The 18,145-nt window shown below is 31.2% G+C and overlaps 1 protein-coding gene and 1 long non-coding RNA gene across 4 annotated transcripts in view; one reads left to right on the forward strand and one right to left on the reverse strand.

Moving 5' to 3' along the window:
- Nucleotides 1-18,145, reverse strand: part of LOC129911055 (uncharacterized) — a 221,712-nt gene that overhangs the window by 138,547 nt on the left and 65,020 nt on the right. The window lies entirely within an intron of this gene.
- LOC129911074 (uncharacterized) lies at nt 16,046-16,513 on the forward strand. The gene is made up of 2 exons (XR_008771596.1): nt 16,046-16,235; nt 16,300-16,513. It is a non-coding gene; the product is annotated as an uncharacterized LOC129911074 (long non-coding RNA).

Raw genomic sequence — 18,145 nt, forward strand, 5'->3', positions numbered from 1 at the left:
TCTTTAAATTTTTTAAACCAAATCTTAAATTCTAATTGCTAAATGAGTATTTTATTGTCTTGTGTTACATAAGAAAATTCACACCTTTAAGATGTGTACCTGTTCGTAATATGGTACCTAACGTAGCAAGAAAAATTATTAGCCTGTCAGTAATAAGTGACATAAAAGCACGACTATCAAATTCACCAGGCCCGTAGAAATGAGCATATCCTTACAATTTTAGATGAGAATATTTTCTTGATTCATAGTTTTTAGAGAGTTATTTTCGATAGTCAGGTTGTAGTGTTTGAACTTATTTTTTTAAGAACATTGTTTTATAGGACACGAATGGTTTCAAAAAAAAAAAAAAAAAATACAGATTACAATCAAAATATTAGGTACATTACGTCAAAACAGCGAATTGTTTCCACTATATCGACCAAGCACTAAAACACTGCATTAAATCATAACAAGGCATTAACACATAAATTAATAATAAAATCTGTTATGTATAGTTCATATCCATTGGTTTCTTCCGAAGCTGCATACATGAGTCGTATTCATAGGTATACCTATAATGTTCGTAGATTAAGGTATAGCACATGGGTACATTTTAGAGGTTGTGTTTTCGGTTTGTTTTTTTTTTTTTGAATAGAAAGGATAGCTTCTCCATGTGTGTATAGCTTCGATAAGATGCCTTCAACCAATAAGAACTATTTGATTTGAGATTTATGATAAAAATACGCCTAAGGACAAAGTAATACATATATTCATTTTTCTATAGTATTGTCCACACGTTATACCTACACTCTTCTGTTCCTGAAAATAAAACCCATGTTGTGCCATATGCGGAAATGACCTGAAAATGTGGTGTCTATCTTCCATTCAAAACCTAACAATTTTTGCGCCTAAAGTAAGATTTATGTGTTTGTTAAGTTTGAATGTTGCCTGCTAAACTGAAATATATATTGGTGTGCTTTGAAGCTCTGAAGGTATGGGCTACATAATAGAGTAGAGAACACGGACACATCATGAATAAATAATGTACTAAAAATTATATTCTCATAATATGTACTTAGACTGGGCCAAAAAAATAAAATATTTTTTTTTTTGAAAGTTACTTCGAAAATCTTGTTCAGGATGATGAAAAAAAAATTTGGTGAAAATTTGAGCCGTTAAAAAAAATTTTAAGAGGTCTATCATCGGTGTTTTTTATTTTTATACATGATATGATGTTTTACAACAGAACTGCTAGACGATCAAAGTAAAAAAAATTTCTGCTCATTTTTTCTTATATAAAATTAAATTTCCTACAAAAAAGATCTAATTGAAAATTTTCGTCAGACGAGCCGTATTCGAGTAATTAAGCTTTTTAAATCGAAGTGTTTTTTCAATTTGCCTGTTTCACTTTGGAATTTTGTGATGAGCAAATAAGTGAATAGAAAAATAAAACCTCGACAGATTCTTATAGGAAATTTAATTCCCTACAAAAAAGGTCTCTTAGTAATTTTCCCTAAATTGAGTTTTGAAGAAGTTATTCACGATTTAAATCGAGAAAAAAATTAAAAAATCAATTTTCAATTTCAAAATTTTCTAATTCACTGAACATTCAATATTTTCAAATTAGCAAGATGTTTTCTTGTAGGGAATTAAACGTTCTATAAAAAGTTCCTTGGCAGCAAATTAATTGCTTTAACCGTTTAGAAGATAATCGTATTCAAATCGCAAATGCATACTTGTCATAAGAAAACTATTGAAATCAGTGGGCATTGGTTTTGATACGAATATCTTCTTAACGGTTAAAGCAATTAATTTGCTGCCAAGGAACTTTTTATAGAACGTTTAATTCCCTACAAGAAAACATCTTGCTAATTTGAAAATATTGAATGTTCAGTGAATTAGAAAATTTTGAAATTGAAAATTGATTTTTTAATTTTTTTCTCGATTTAAATCGTGAATAACTTCTTCAAAACTCAATTTAGGGAAAATTACTATGAGACCTTTTTTGTAGAGAATTAAATTTCCTATAAGAATCTGTCGAGGTTTTATTTTTCTATTCACTTATTTGCTCATCACAAAATTCCAAAGTGAAACAGGCAAATTGAAAAAACACTTCGATTTAAAAAGCTTAATTACTCGAATACGGCTCGTCTGACGAAAATTTTCAATTAGATCTTTTTTGTAGGAAATTTAATTTTATATAAGAAAAAATGAACAGAAATTTTTTTTACTTTGATCGTCTAGCAGTTCTGTTGTAAAACATCATATCATGTATAAAAATAAAAAACACCGATGATAGACCTCTTAAAATTTTTTTTAACGGCTCAAATTTTCACCAAATTTTTTTTTCATCATCCTGAACAAGATTTTCGAAGTAACTTTCAAAAAAAAAAATATTTTATTTTTTTGGCCCAGTCTAATGTACTTACTTAAGCAATTTTTATTTGAAAGTTTCTATATTTAGGTTTCTTTAACTTCTTAGAATAATTGAGAATAAAAATAAAAAAACTACTGTAAAACCGACTTTGCAATTAAGTCACGTTAAGCTACCTGTTAATTAAATATTAATGTTTCACTTAATAACATAAATGAATCTTTTGAAGGTGTATCCATTATATGGCTGAGATGAATTGGGAAGTTTTTATGAACGATTTAACAAAAAGTGGTTCAAGTCTCCCGTACCCCCCTATTTTTTTAGTATTTCTGAATTATTGCGACCACAAACAATATTCCCCAATATTAAATGGAGCTTTACTATTTTTTTTAGGGTCGTTGATGCAGTAAATGTAGCTGATGTAGTTGATGTACCTAGTCGAGAAACAGCCCCTAGGTCAACTCGACCGACTGGGACCAAAAAGCTCGCTTCAAAGCGAGCAAAATTCGAGGAGAGAAATTTTAAAACTAAAATACTTTAACCAAAGGAAGAATTTCCATCAGAATTGCTGCTGGATAAATGCATCACAAAAACTTTTTTATTTCTAAAACGAAGTAAGAACATCGTCTATTTATTTAGAAAGAATCAATATATCTATAAAAATCAAGGAATCAAGAGAAAAGTTTTTTCCGAAGGTTAAAAAGCACTACACGATTCTGAAATGAGTCTGAAATGATATAGAATGTAATAGTAGTGTATACAAAAGCAATGCTAAACATCTGGAGATCAATTGAACCAACAAGTAGCAACATGATGATTATTTAAAACTCCAAACAACAGCAGAAAATAAGATCATGGTATTTACATGGTAAAAGTTATCTTAAACTTTTTATGAAAACAAAATGATGGAAAGTTTTAATTTGATTTCATTAACGCATTTCTGATAATGTAAAGAAATCTGTTTTTTTAAATTAATGAAACACTGTTTTCAATAGTTTTGATCACAAAACGCGGTATGTCATCTAATTTCTTGAATAAATATTGCATATAGTTATGATTAAAACTCTCACAGCATTTGTCAGCGCAAACAAAACATTCTTATGTTCTCAATTTTGTTCTTACGAGTAACATTAAAAAAAAATGAATATTACTTATTACTCGTACTCCATCCAATGTTAGACAGTGGCCTTGAATCCGATAAAAGTGAGCTATTTATTATTCAGAGTGAGTCTTAATAATTATCACTGCAAAATTACCGACTGCGATCACTAGTGACGATGACGACGATGTGACGACGACGCAAGGTGCCGTATAATCAACACATCTGAAGTGTTTTGACCTTAAATTAATTGCTTGGCATCAACCATCATCAATCACTCATTGACAGTGCCCATCCCATGTATGTATTTAGAAAGGTGGCGATGCGGCAGCGGTGTGGTTGGCGCTAGCAAAGGTGCTTACAACAATATAAGTTAGTGTGGAGTTTGTGCCCCAGAGGACTATGTCAACGGTGTATTCGGTATATAAGAATTTGTTTTATTTCCAAACATTCAAACCCGACATCCGCCCAATAACATGGTTAACGCCATTTGGGTGGCTATAATTAGTGAGTAGAGGAAACTGGTTCTTTCCGAGTATAATTAGTACCCATCCTCAGCTTACTTATACCTTCCTATATCTTTTATCTGTTGTACATGTTCACCTGTATACTGCCTACTAGTTTCTCTGTGGACAGAAAAGTTTCTAGTATCTGGGGCAGGTCCACATTGAATTGTCAAACATTTGTAATTTGCACTTTGTGCCGAAAGGCATTAAAACGAATCTAATTGCAGGTGCTGGTGTGTAATTTGAATGTATATTTGCGTTTTAATTTGCTGTGGTTGTCAATGGTGCGATGATGAGATATTTTTTAAAAAATTAAATGGCAATCAATAGGAGCATCTGCAAGGTGTAAAATTCAGCTTTCAAAAAACTAACATAAAGTAACGAATTTGTTAATAATATCTATGTATTTAGTTGATCGGACCAATGAAAATTTGTAAAAGTGTTCCAGAAAAAATTAACACATGTCAAAAATATGAAATGTGTTTAGGTATGGGTAAAAATCAAAAAATTACAAAAAAAATTAAGGATTAGGTATTTCGGACTTGCATAAAAAAGCATATTTTTGTACATTGTCCCCTTATGAACCGACAAATTATAGCTATAGCTAGGGTGTCCATCTGGAACATTTTAGATACTTTTAAAAAAGAGGTTTTGGAAGAAAAAATAAGATAGCATTTGAAAAAAAAAAAAAAAACAACAACAATCAACATAACAGTAGTTATAGAGGACACAGAATCAGCTGATCAAACAGTAGATTCTTTCTTTTAAAAAGTTTGTTTTTCAAAGCAGAACGCCTCCATCTCCTCAGTTATTGTAAATCTTTTGTATGGATGTTTACCATCTCCCAGAGAAGTAAATTCAAACTGAACATTTTGAAATCTTGACTTCACAAAAGCCGATTGATTAAAAGGAAAGATCGACCAAAATATTTGGGTTTTAAAAAAATCTAACATAAACCCATTTCTCACATCAACACAATATCTAAAAGTGGTCTGAAATAGCTTTTATAATAGTCAACATTTTGTGTCGACATTTTGCTTACCAATTTTTCACAATCGGTTAAAAAAAAGTAGACTTAAGATCGCAGAGATAAAATTTTGATACAAGCAATAAATATTTATTTAAGTTGTTGAAAAGTAAATAAATTATTTGAAATATAATATAGTGCGGGGGCTTAGCAACAAAATCGTGCACTTTGTGATAAAAGCATGAAATTAACATCGTAGGTAGTACTCAATATACCTAAGAGTTATTTTGAGATATTGGGCCACCTTGTATTCCCTCTTTTTCTGTGTTGCACTCGATTTGTTGCGTATCATAGTATAGGCAATGAAACATTTTTAGTAATATGTATGATACATGATTTCGAGGTGTTTTCTAACGCCCGATCGAATAAAATAAATACCAAAATGTCTCGACCATCATGTAGAAAGTTATTGGACTTTTTATGAATCCTCTTTTACTCAAAGAACAAGAGTCAGAATTTTACCAAGTACTCCTTGAAAAAAAGTGGTAGGTTGATAAAATTTTGTGTGGACGTTTTATAATATAGAAAAAAATAATAAAATATGTCCATCAAAAAATTTCAGGTCAAATGGTGTTTTTTTTTGCGAGAAAGAATGCTTTTGAAATGGTAGGTACCTACCATTGCACCACATGGAAAATTTTTGCTCAAATTAACTGCTCAAATTAACTCTTATATTGAGTGCTACCAACGATGTAAATTTCATGCTTTTATCACAAAGTGCACGATTGAGCTGTTTTTTAATGCTAAGCCGCCTCACTAATACACAAAAATGTAGATTAAAGAAAAAGAGAACAATCAAAGATCAGTACAGAAAAAGAAAATATAAAATAAATCGAAACTAAAATAAAACAACGTTCTCTTTTAAAGAGATACAATGGACAAATGGACATCTAGCCTCCTACATGAATGGTGAATGGGCAAAATTGAAACAAATTTTAAAGTGGAAGACGGAATTGTTACATTTTGGAAAAACTATTGAGGCAAATAAAAATGAGACTAAAAAGAGGACATTTGAAAAATAGAGAACAAAAAAAGAATTTTATGAAAAAAGAGAGTGTACACAAGATCAGCGTTGAAAAAGAGAAAATGTTCTCTTTAAAAGAGATGCTCTGGAAACGATAGCTATAGCGAATATTTGAGCATGAAATTTTTATTATAAAACAGAGTTGGTTTTTTGAAAAATTTGGTACTCGAAATTTCCCACCTCCATGATTTTGAACTTTATACTTTTTTTTTTGCATAAAAAATGTCATCCCCTTCCGCACAATTTGACCTTATCAAGCTACCTCATTTCAATCTTAAAATAGTTCAAACATGTAGGGATTCTCACCGCTCAACTCTTCCAAATGCGGCAGACGTTTCTACTTACAGCCAACTTATCTATTATTAATGGTAAAGTAAACTTATTCAGAAACCTGATTGCAGAACACTTGAAGGACCGACGCTTTTGACTCTGCAATTTCAGTTTTCATGAATGGAGGGGACCTACATATAATTTTTTTGCAGAAGGCGAAGGGCTAATTTCAATGATACTTTTGGAGGCTTTTTAAAAAAAAATGTTTTTACCCGAATGTAATGTAAAAATATGTATGTTAATTTAGTTATCCACTTAAAAAAATTTCTCCATCTGATCGACAAGCGCCTGAGACTGATTTTGATTTGTGAATTTCAGTAAATTTAAGCAAACATTTTATAGCTTTGTGTATGATAAATTAAATAACAATAGATTTTATAAAAAAAAAAAACAATTTTTTACAAGAAACCTAGTGCTTTGTAGCCTTCTACTTCTCTGTCGTGAGCAAAATTTTGAACGAGAGATACTGTCGTTTCATAGTCGTCGTTTTTTTGTGATTCACCGAATGCAGAATGAAACAAAAAATGACGTTTGTTTTCGACAGAAAACGAGTGAGAAAAGTTGAAAACGACAAATGGAATGCAGATTGAGTCGTGTCGTATATTTTAATGTCGTTTACGACATCGGTAATAGGGGTGAATTTGAATATGTTGAAAAGCTCGATTGCTTTTGATGAGCAAATAACAAACTTGAGAAACTATCTTTTTCTGAGCAACATATGTTACGTCGGCATCCATAATTAAAATATATATCTTCTTATTATAAACGAAAATGTTTGATTGAATGCAATTCTCGGAATTGCTTCAGTTCTTACTAACTTGCTTCGTAAAATGAATCATAAGTCATAACAAACAATGACTATTAAAGTAGTCTGTGTTTTTTTTTATAGAAAAAAAAAAATAAATAATCGCACTCAACAATGACAAAATCTTTGTAGGTATTGATTACATTGCGTGATGAAATTTGAACTAAAGATGATCTAATTTTTTTCTATACGCCGAGTGACATCAGACTGATGAGTCTGGACCGTGTCACATCGCGTCTCTGATTAAATCTGATTCGTGAATTTTGAAATAGCATTTGGTATGCGGCATGAAATAGTTTGTGATCAAATCAAGGGGCACGGTAGTGCCCAGCCAAGTTCTCTAGCAACTTTGGCACTACACCCTTATTTACAGGAAACAACTCAGGCCATTTTCGACCCCCCTCTTACTTCCACACCAAAGATGCTAGAAATTTCAAACTCGCTACATTTATTGAGCTTGTCAAAACCAAACTCCTCACAAAATTTAAGCCTTTTACGATGAGTAGTTTCTGAGATATAGGGCTTCAAAAATCGCAAAAACCGTAACTGACTGACTGACTCACTCACTCACTCACTCACTCACTCACTCACTCACTCACTCACTCACTCACTCACTCACTCACTCACTCACTCACTCACTCACTCACTCACTCACTCACTCACTGACAGATCATCAAAATTATGGAGAACTTCCCGTTAACGTAGAAACTTGAAATTTTACATGGTGATAGGGCTTGTGGTGTATACAAAGGGAAAAATCGAAAATTTGAGATTTTCAATTCAGGGGGCGTGGCATCCGCCCATTTCCGCTGAATTATCATCAAATATTATAGAGCACTTCTGATTATCGTAGAATCTTGAAATTTGGTAGAATGGTAGAGCTGGTAGTTTGTACAAAGGAAAAAATTTAAAATTTGAGAATTTCAGCCAGGGGGCGTGGCATCCGCCCATTTCCGCTGAATTTTCATTAAATATAATAAAGCACTTCTGATTATCGTAGAATCTTGAAATTTGGTAGAATGGTAGAGCTGGTAGTTTGTACAAAGGAAAAAATTTAAAATTTGAGAATTTCAGCCAGGGGGCGTGGCAACCGCCCATTTCCGCTGAATTTTCTTTAAATATAATAGAGCATTTCTGATTATCGTAGAATCTTGAAATTTGGTAGAATGGTCGAGATGGTAGTTTATACAAAGGAAAAAATTTAAAGTTTGAGAATTTCAGCCAGGGGGCGTGGCAACCGCCCATTTTCACTGAATTTTCATCAAGTATAGAGATTTTCAATTCTACAGCCATACCTTGCAAAAAGTAGTGAAATCACAACAAAAACATTGCTGTTAAAAAAGGAGCCAAGTTCTCCTATGTTGAAATTATGCTATCACAAAAAGTACTGAGATGTAAAAGTGTACCAAGTTCTAAAGTTTGGGTTCAAATTCGTATCAATAAAATTTTGATTGTTTACTTGGCAATTTTTGAAATAACTTTAAAAATCGGTAATTAAAAGAAAAATTGTCAAGAGAACAATCAAAATTTTATTGATACGAATTTGAACCCAAACTTTAGAACTTGGTACACTTTTACATCTCAGTACTTTTTGTGCCAGCATAATTTCAACATAGGAGAACTTGGCTCCTTTTTTAACAGCAATGTTTTTGTTGTGATATTATTTAAGGCATGCATTTTTTTTTCTAAGTCGTATAAGTGTTTTAGTATGAATTATAACAGATATGGTAAGGGCACGAACAAAAACTGATTCACATCTGGAAGCTGTGAAGAAAAGGGGTGAAGAACAAGAATATCCGTAAAAAAAAAAGAAACAAAAATTCTGAAAATTTTTTCAGGATGTAAACAATTAAATTATAACAACTAATTTTGACAATGCATCAAGGGAACATTTTTTTTTTTAATTTAATAAAAACTTTGCCTAAATAAATAATTCTATCGCACCAATTAATTATCCAAATATACAGATTCTGCCTTTATTTATTTCCTATACAAAAACCAAAAGAAAAACCTTGTTTATATGTATCATATACCCTAGCCCAACTGTATACACAGAGCATTGTGACACATATGAATGATTTCCTACCTTTTCGCACAAAAAAAAAAAAACGACAGGTATCTACCTATTTTTTTTGTCATGTCCACACTCCTGAAGCTAAAAATTGTCATCATCGTTATCTCTGACAAAGAATTTCTCAACAGCTCTTTGTATAGAAAATTGTAGTTGTGACAGTTATCACTTAAGTACCGTGAAAATTCAAATGAAAACTCGCATATTTCCACACTTATGCGACACACATCTGTCAGTCACACACTCGCCCTGAAGGTTTTGCCATCACCGATTCTATCAAAGTTTATTTAGCATTAGGGATGAAGTTATGTCAGAGGATTCGCCATCAATGCCACCACCACATTACCATCATTCACTGTCCACAACGTTCGTTAAGTCAAAAAGGTTAACATGATATCCATGCGATAATTAAGCGGCTTCAGAATTAGGGTTCTATCTTTTTGTACGTTCGATAAAGCAAGGGTTGATTTTTAATTGGCATATCGGTCAAGTAGTCCGACGATTTTAAATGCCACATATTCATGATATTGAATGAAGGGTTGTAGCAAGAGAAATACACACCTACATTACAATCTTCATATCAGCCTTTCAATGCTGTGAAATGAAACTCTGTATGCCTGATTTTAAACCCTGAATAAATGCTAATTAGAGCTATTTTACATTCGGCCTCTAAATTTAAAGCTGAGGACTGTCGTCAGTGTGCTTTTTTTCAACCTTCTTCAGTTAAGGGATTCTTTAACCGTCAACACCTCCTTAGTGGTTTTATATTATTTTCTTTTTTTCTTGTTTTGTTTTTAAGTGGGTGTGAATAAAAGCATCAAGGATTCCACAATTTGAGGCGTGGGACTTGGTTGCAATAAAATTATGTATAATGGAGGCAGCGTGTGCACATCACATCAGCTCCACATATGCAGGTAAAATGTGTAGAATGAGCTTTATTTATTTTTTTTTTTTTCTTACACATTTTATTTTTGCAGCCCCCCCAGCCACCTTTAGTGAAAACATTAACCAAGTTTAACTCTGAAAGACTTTCAAAAGATAAACAATTCAATGGAAGTAAATAAAGTTTTACGAACTAATTAGGCTGTGGTTTAATTTATTCTTGTTTTCGCAAAAGATTGTTGAAAAGAAAAGCATTTTGGCTACACTTTGTTGGTTGGTATTCTGTTAAGTAAAATGTAGTGTGAAATTCGTATATACACTAGGGTTGGGGGAAGCTTTGTGTCACTTGATGGATGAAAAATATTTAAGAAAACTTTTTCTGTTATTACCAGAACTTTTACCAAGAAATTTTTTATCATACCTATTTTGTGAGTGGATTCTTTTTTTTTCTAAAATAACAATATGAATCTTTAAATTGAATGAAAACTTGAAAAATGTTTTATCTGGAGTGTAGAGCCTCGAGAAATATTAACATTTAAAATACAGGCCCCTCAAAAATACAGTCTAAGTTTGTTTATGTCACGAATAGTAGCTGATGGATTAACTTGAAATTTTAACATAATGCTGAATATTTATGCGAAAGCCTACTTCGTATTCTTTTCATTTCAAAATTTCCACGACTTCGACTCCCAATAATTTTCAAAAATTTGAAATTATTGGAAACGGTATACATTTGAAGGGTGCATTCCAACTCATTCCGAGAAAAACGCAATTTAAAATTTTGTTTTCCATACAACTAAGTGCTAAAGAAACATCATAATATTAATTTTTTTTTTTACAGGACTCAAATTTATTTTCTAAAAGTTAAGATGCCATCAGATAATTCTCAGTAAATACTAAAACACCTCATCATTGGTTTATTTTTGACTTAAAGCGGACATGTGCCGTTTTTACCCGGGATCCTTCATATATGTTTGTGAATATTTTCTTTTGCTTGTGGTGCATCAAAACAAACATTAATTTAAAAGTAGTTTCTGTCATACCCTGTGTCGCACATCATCTGTGTCTCAAAGGTTGGTTCTAGAAAATGTTTCCAGTAAAGTTAATTAAAGAATTCCTATTTTGTTTTATGATTTAGTTTGTACATGAAATATTGGGTACACACAATAAATTATTATTATAATAATAATTATTTATTATAACATTATGCGATACAAGAACTTAATGCCTCCGACACAACATTCGATTTATATACATTCCATTTATAACATTTTACAGCTTTATTAAAAGCTCCAACTGGTTTAATTAGTGAGGAGGTTTCTTGCAAAATCAGGGTATCACAACGAAGTAATAAGTGGGACAAGTGTATCAGTCGTTTTTTTTTTAAGCCATTTCTACCTAATCTGAACGTAAGCTAGCAATCCATTTTAATAGTACCTATAATTTTTTGTCAAAATAAGTTAACTTGTTTCTTTAATTAGTCAGTAAATTAATCTACTCTTTGTGGTTCAATATACAGGGTCACTGTGGCGTATGCGTTACTTTTTTTAATTTAATAAAAATGATTTTTTTAATTCCCTTTCAATTAATCAAACAATTCGACTAATTTTTTAACAGTTTCTGACCATCGAAATTGTTTTATTGGTTATACGGTGTTTAATATATGTAACTCTTAAAAGCTAGTTAAGAACTAGTTTTATGTATACATAGTAAAAGCAATACTTTTTCTTGAAAGTAGATATTATGGTTGAACGGATTTTTATTTGTTTTTTTTTTTTTTTTAAGAAGCTGTTACAATGTCTTTCAGAAAGGATGTATTACCTGAATAAGAGTGAATTTTATCGTCCCGCCCAAATAAATGTGCAATATGATTTTTGTTAAATCTATATTTAATAAATAACTAAAGGTTGCCATTCAAAGGTTTCTGATTATAATAAAAATAAACAAGAAACATTTAGAAAAAAGAATCACAACAAAAACATTACTGTTAAAAAAGGAGCCAAGTTCTCCTATGTTGAAATTATGCTGGCACAAAAAGTACTGAGATGTAAAAGTGTACCAAGTTCTAAAGTTTTGGTTCAAATTCGTATCAATAAAATTTTGATTGTTCTCTTGACAATTTTAAAGTTATTTCAAAAATTGCCAAGTAAACAATCAAAAATTTTATTGATACGAATTTGAACCAAAACTTTAGAACTTGGTACACTTTTACATCTCAGTACTTTTTGTGCCAGCATAATTTCAACATAGGAGAACTTGGCTCCTTTTTTAACAGTAATGTTTTTGTTGTGATTTCACTACTTTTTGCAAGGTATGGCTGTAGAATTGAAAATCTCTATATTTGATGAAAATTCAGTGAAAATGGGCGGTTGCTACGCCCCCTGGCTGAACTTCTCAAACTTTAAATTTTTTCCTTTGTATAAACTACCATCTCTACCATTCTACCAAATTTCAAGATTCTACGATAATCAGAAGTGCTCTATTATATTTAATGAAAATTCAGCGGAAATGGGAGGATGCCACGCCCCCTGGCTGAAATTCTCAAATTTTAAATTTTTTCCTTTGTATAAACTACCATCTCTACCATTCTACCAAATTTCAAGATTCTGCGATAATCAGAAGTGCTCTATAATATTTGATGATAATTCAGCGGAAATGGGCGGATGCCACGCCCCCTGAATTGAAAATCTCAAATTTTCAAGCCCTATCACCGTGTAAAATTTCAAGTTTCTACGTTAACGGGAAGTTCTCCATAATTTTGATGATCTGTCAGTGAGTGAGTGAGTGAGTCAGTCAGTCAGTTAGAGGGGGGTCGAAAATGGCCTGAGTTGTTTCCTGTAAATAAGGGTGTAGTGCCAAAGTTGCTAGAGAACTTGGCTGGGCACTACCGTGCCCCTTGATTATCGAAATCGAAACTGTTTCTGAGGACTTCTTTTTATTGCCTGTTGTCTGACATTCACAAAAATTTAAAATCTATTAAAAACTCACATCAAACAAACTCTCACTTTGAAATAACCAGAAATAAAGAATATGGGCTCGAAATTTAGGACCTGAGTTAAAAAATATATTCAAAACTTATTTAAGTAATTAGTTATTTTCCCCCCCATCTCTTTGTTTTTGAATTCTCTAAAAAACATGGTTCGCCAGGTCGTCAAAGGGTTAAATAAACTTTAAGAGATTTAAAAAAAAAACAAACAATCGAAAAAGTATTTGTGATTTCAGAAAAAAATCTTTTACAAAGCAATAATTGACTTTAAGGTCAATTAATTATATTAACAAAAGTTGTCTAATTAACTAAAAAGTTTAATACTTTTTCAATTCTGTTTAAGTAAAGAACATTTTAATTTTACTTTTTTCTTTCAGCATAACAATAAGAATGATGAACATTCTGAATGGTGTTTTATTAAACAAAAGCCTTGGCCTTTTTCAGGGCCATTTCTTTGAATGTTTTTTATTTGCTTGCAATAAAAGTGAGGATCTTAAAGGGGAGAATTTACTATTTGTTTGTTTTGTAAAATGTTCGTTTGTTTTCAAAGAGTTTTCAAAGAAATTTAAAACAATTGGTTTACAAAATATTATATTTATTCTTCATTATTCATTTAATTGACAAGATTAGTATTGGGCTGTTAGATTAAAGATTAGAAATGAAATGTTCAAAATTTTAAGAATCTACTTGAACTTGAACTATTATTATGAATTTACATTTTATAACTATAACACTGATCAATAAGGTTTTTGCCACAAAAACCAAAATATGCTTTTCTATAGGTTTTTGATGTGCTGAATTCGAATCTGAAGTCAGAAAATTTTGATTGGCCTCCGTTTTTGAAACATTACCGTTAGAAAATGCCAAAAAACGTCATTTTGGCTGTTTTCGAGGTTATGTTTTAATGTGGGGTAATTCATTATAAACAAATTTGTAAGCTTAATTATAAGGATAGTTATTCTTCTTTCAAAAACTGTTTAAATTTTCCCGATATCTCTTTTACTGCCCGAGATATTAAAAATTTAGGTATTGGTCTTTGACTCAGAAACAGCACGTGCCAACCAAATTAAACTTTTTTTGCCACAAGAACCAAAATATACTTTTCTAGAGGTTTTTGGGTTGCTGAATTCGAATCTGCAATCAGCCTATCTATTAGCCTCCGCTTTTAAATATTACCGTTATTAAATGAAAAAAAGGTTTTTTTATAATGGTTATATTTCAACAACGGAGGCTAATAGAATTTTTTTGATTGCGGATTCGAGCTCAGCAGCCCAATAACCTCTAGAAAACTATATTTTGGTTCTTGTGGCAAAAATTGTATGACCAGTGACTTAATCTTTAGATTAAATTTTGTTTCTCTTTGGTTTATTTACTGAAACTAAAGATATCTCGAGCAATAAGAGAGATATCGGGAAAATTTGAACAGTTTTTGAAAGAAGAATATCTGATTCTTATAATCAATGTTACAAAATTGTTTTAATGAATTACCCCACAGAAAAACAGAAGCTCGAAAACAGCCAAAATTACGTTTTTTAGCATATTATAACGGTAATGTTTCAAAAACGGAGGCCAATCAAATTTTTCTAACTTCAGATTCGAGTTCAGCACATCAAAAACCTAGAAAAGTATATCTTGGTTCTTGTGGCAAAAAAAAGTTCAATTTTGTTGACCAGTGTAATTATGTACTCTAGACATTTTCTAAAAATCGGTCAAATTGGGTGAGAAAAAAAACTAACCCACATAGAAATTCGAACCTTTGGGTACAAAAATGGATTAAATTGATTAGTCAATTTTCAAATGCCGAATACAACTTTTGATTTCGATAACTTTTAAATGTTTACTAAATTTAGTGTCTTTTAGTTTGTTGATATCGTGGACAAAATGTGGAAAACAACAATAGTGAGATAGCGTGATTGTAAAGCACTCGCTTGTCAACCCAGATATAGCAGGATCAACCCCCAGTTTCTTTCAAAATAAGTATAAACTAGGTTTGATTTGCACAAAATGTAGATAAAATCGTTTATACTTTACAATTTTTCAAGTAAAAGCATTTACTATTATTTATGCACATCACCCTTTAATTCAATAATTTTCGCATTAAGGCTTTTACTTTGATTCAAAGTGTTTTTGTTTGAATCTCAATATTTTTTGGTTCAGAGAATGAAGTTTCAAAAACCGTGTGTTATCCTTACCTAAATCCAGATTTTGAGGGTGAATGACATTTTTGGATACCCTTTTCGTAATCATTGTGAAAAGCCTTACAAAATGTGATAGATGTCCGGGCGATATTTTTATTTAACCCTTCCGGGTTAAAAATACATAATCGTTTTTTCTAGTTATTTCTTATTTTGAGAAATTTAAGTAATTATACACATAAATAATAAAACAAAAATTTGAGAAAAAAAAACCATCAAAATCGGAGAGTTTCTGAGGACATCAATTGCAAAGCCTTCGTTAACCTGACTATAATTAGTTAAAAAGAAATAAAATGCAGGATTGGGTCGCACGAACTTGTGCAGTTCAAAGCAGTTTTATGTTAGTTTACTTGTACATTTTAAGAGCTGGTTCTATATAAGTTTTAAAGAAATTTTTTTGATGTTGCGGAAGAGCTGCATTTAGGGCAACATTTTTTTTTTTACTTTTATGAGAATTACGTCTGCAAAGTTTAATAAAAATCGTTACAGCCGTTTTGGAGTAATTTGATACCAAATAATCGTAATGTTGGTTTCGATTAAGACCTCAAATTATTTTTTGACACGAAACCAATACTTCTACTTGCCCAATAGATTTTTTTAGATTTAGATTAAGATTGACTTTATTTACATAATTTCTTAATGCTATATTCTAACAATTCGTAAATAAGCATGGCATACGCCGTCTGCCCCATAGAGCAAGTAAAAGTAGACAGTATTTCAATAGAATAGAATCAATAGGATTCAAACAAAAGATTTGAAAACAAAAAAACAGGTTCACACAAATATTTATTTCCTAAAATTCCGGTTTGTCAAAAAACAAAAAAGTTAATAAAAAAAAAACAATAGGTATCGGACTACATTAAACCGATTTACGGTAAAAACTTATTTTTAAAGTAAATTTGCTGAATTAATATCGTTGATATGAGACATTACTTCCGAAATTAATTCATTATTCAGGTAATTTCTTTTCCTGACAACAAAAAAACAATATTCACAACAAAAAAACTATCCAATTTCAAAGGAAGGTCCATCAAAGAATGCTGACTAACGAACATTAAAAAAAAATATTTCATAAAAGTTCCGAAATTATAAGGCTAATGACGTGTTTTGAGGTCAAACAACTCATATCCGGAACGAGGGTTCCTAAAAACAGTGAACAAAAATGTACAACAACTCAAGAGCATTTTGATACCTCAGTGGAGATCATATCCTAATCTGAAAAAAAAAAAAACAAACAGCATGATTTTACAGCAAAATGCAAATGATGCAAGAATCCTTAAAATGTTTATAAATACGTCGATGGAGAAAGAAGTACCACCACCGGCAAAAATTATTCAAAATATATGTGCCTATGTATATGTTGGTTGAATCTTGTTTTTTTATATGGGTTCGTACACATATGTACATACATATATTCGTTCTCATTTCTTCCAATTTAAGAAAGTAAATTCGTTACGAAACACGAACTCAGTGCTTTCCATTACTTGTTTTTCGTCATGTTTTTTGTAGGTAGTATATAGATTTTGGAATTTTGCCAGAAAATGCTCCCTAATGTATATACATTGCATATCCTTTTCGAGTAATTTTTTTTATTTTTTGCTTATATTGTATTTTTTTTCTGATGTGCATAAGTGTTAGTAGGAAGAAAAATCTATACCTATATGTTTTTATGTCTATTTGTATAGAACCAAAATAAGAGAGGCACATCTCTTCACAAAATATAAGAACCTTCTTCAGCACACCATCCCAAAACCCACTTATCGTTTAGCTTCTTTAAAGCCCTAACAAGGCTGAAAAAAAATTTCCTTGAAAATTATTTTTTTTGTGCATTTTAAGCAATTTCATGGTTACTTATTTTGAGACAGTAATTAATTTTTGGTCTGTAGTGGCTTTAAAATAGACCCTAGAGTAAGTTCTGAATAGTGCTGGGAAATTAATTTAGAAATTTAGGTGTGTACTGGTATTTATAAAATTTATCAAGAATTTTTTTTTTTTATTTTCAAAAGAAAAGTCTTGTTTGTTTGAAAAACGACGGTCAAAGAAAAGAATGAAAATTTCTTGCTTTTGTTTTTGCAACCCGTCTACTATTTCTTAAATAAGAAAACTTAGGACCAGGGGTCCATACAATTACGATCATACTTCAACAACGTATTGATGCTTTATGTCTCTATCTTTTTCTACTGATTAAATAAAGACAGTAATAGTGAAAACGTTCACGTATGATCGTAATCGTATGCCGTAATTCGACCCCAGTATTACTTTCTTGAAGCTAAAATATACAGAATGTCAATTTGCTATGTGCTTCTGCATTCGATAGAAATCAAGGTGGCAACATTTCCTTAGAATAAGTGGTCCGCTAAAGACGTTTGTAGCAATGCGATTCAACTTACCCTGCACGATATTACGTTTTAATTTTTAACTTACCTGAAAATAAAAGAAAAATAAAGAATAAATAACAAGTTTTCAATGAAAACTAATAAAAGTAGTTAAATTAACATGATATTCATTTTCATCACAAGTTTCATCATTACCGAGGAAAAGAAACAAATGACTAAAATATAGACAGGAGGCACTCTCTGATTTTGCTTATTATTGAAAAAATGTCAAGGACTCCTTGACATTTTTTCCTTGACAAGGACATACCTATGGATATCCTTGACGTTTTCCAATATTAAGAAATGCTGAGCTTTTTTTTTTACAAAATTCCCACTTTTCCAAAAAACAACAGATTTGTGTCTGCTCATTGAATTGATTCCCGATAGATCACAGAAATAAAAGCTGCTGTCATATTATATTTTTTCTGCTGTCGGTTCTTTCCCTGCTTTGTCTTTCTGTGTGAGCTAAAGTGTTTCTATTCAGTGAGATTC

Source organism: Episyrphus balteatus, chromosome 2 (genome assembly GCF_945859705.1).
Source record: "Episyrphus balteatus chromosome 2, idEpiBalt1.1, whole genome shotgun sequence".
Lineage (NCBI taxonomy): Eukaryota > Metazoa > Arthropoda > Insecta > Diptera > Syrphidae > Episyrphus > Episyrphus balteatus.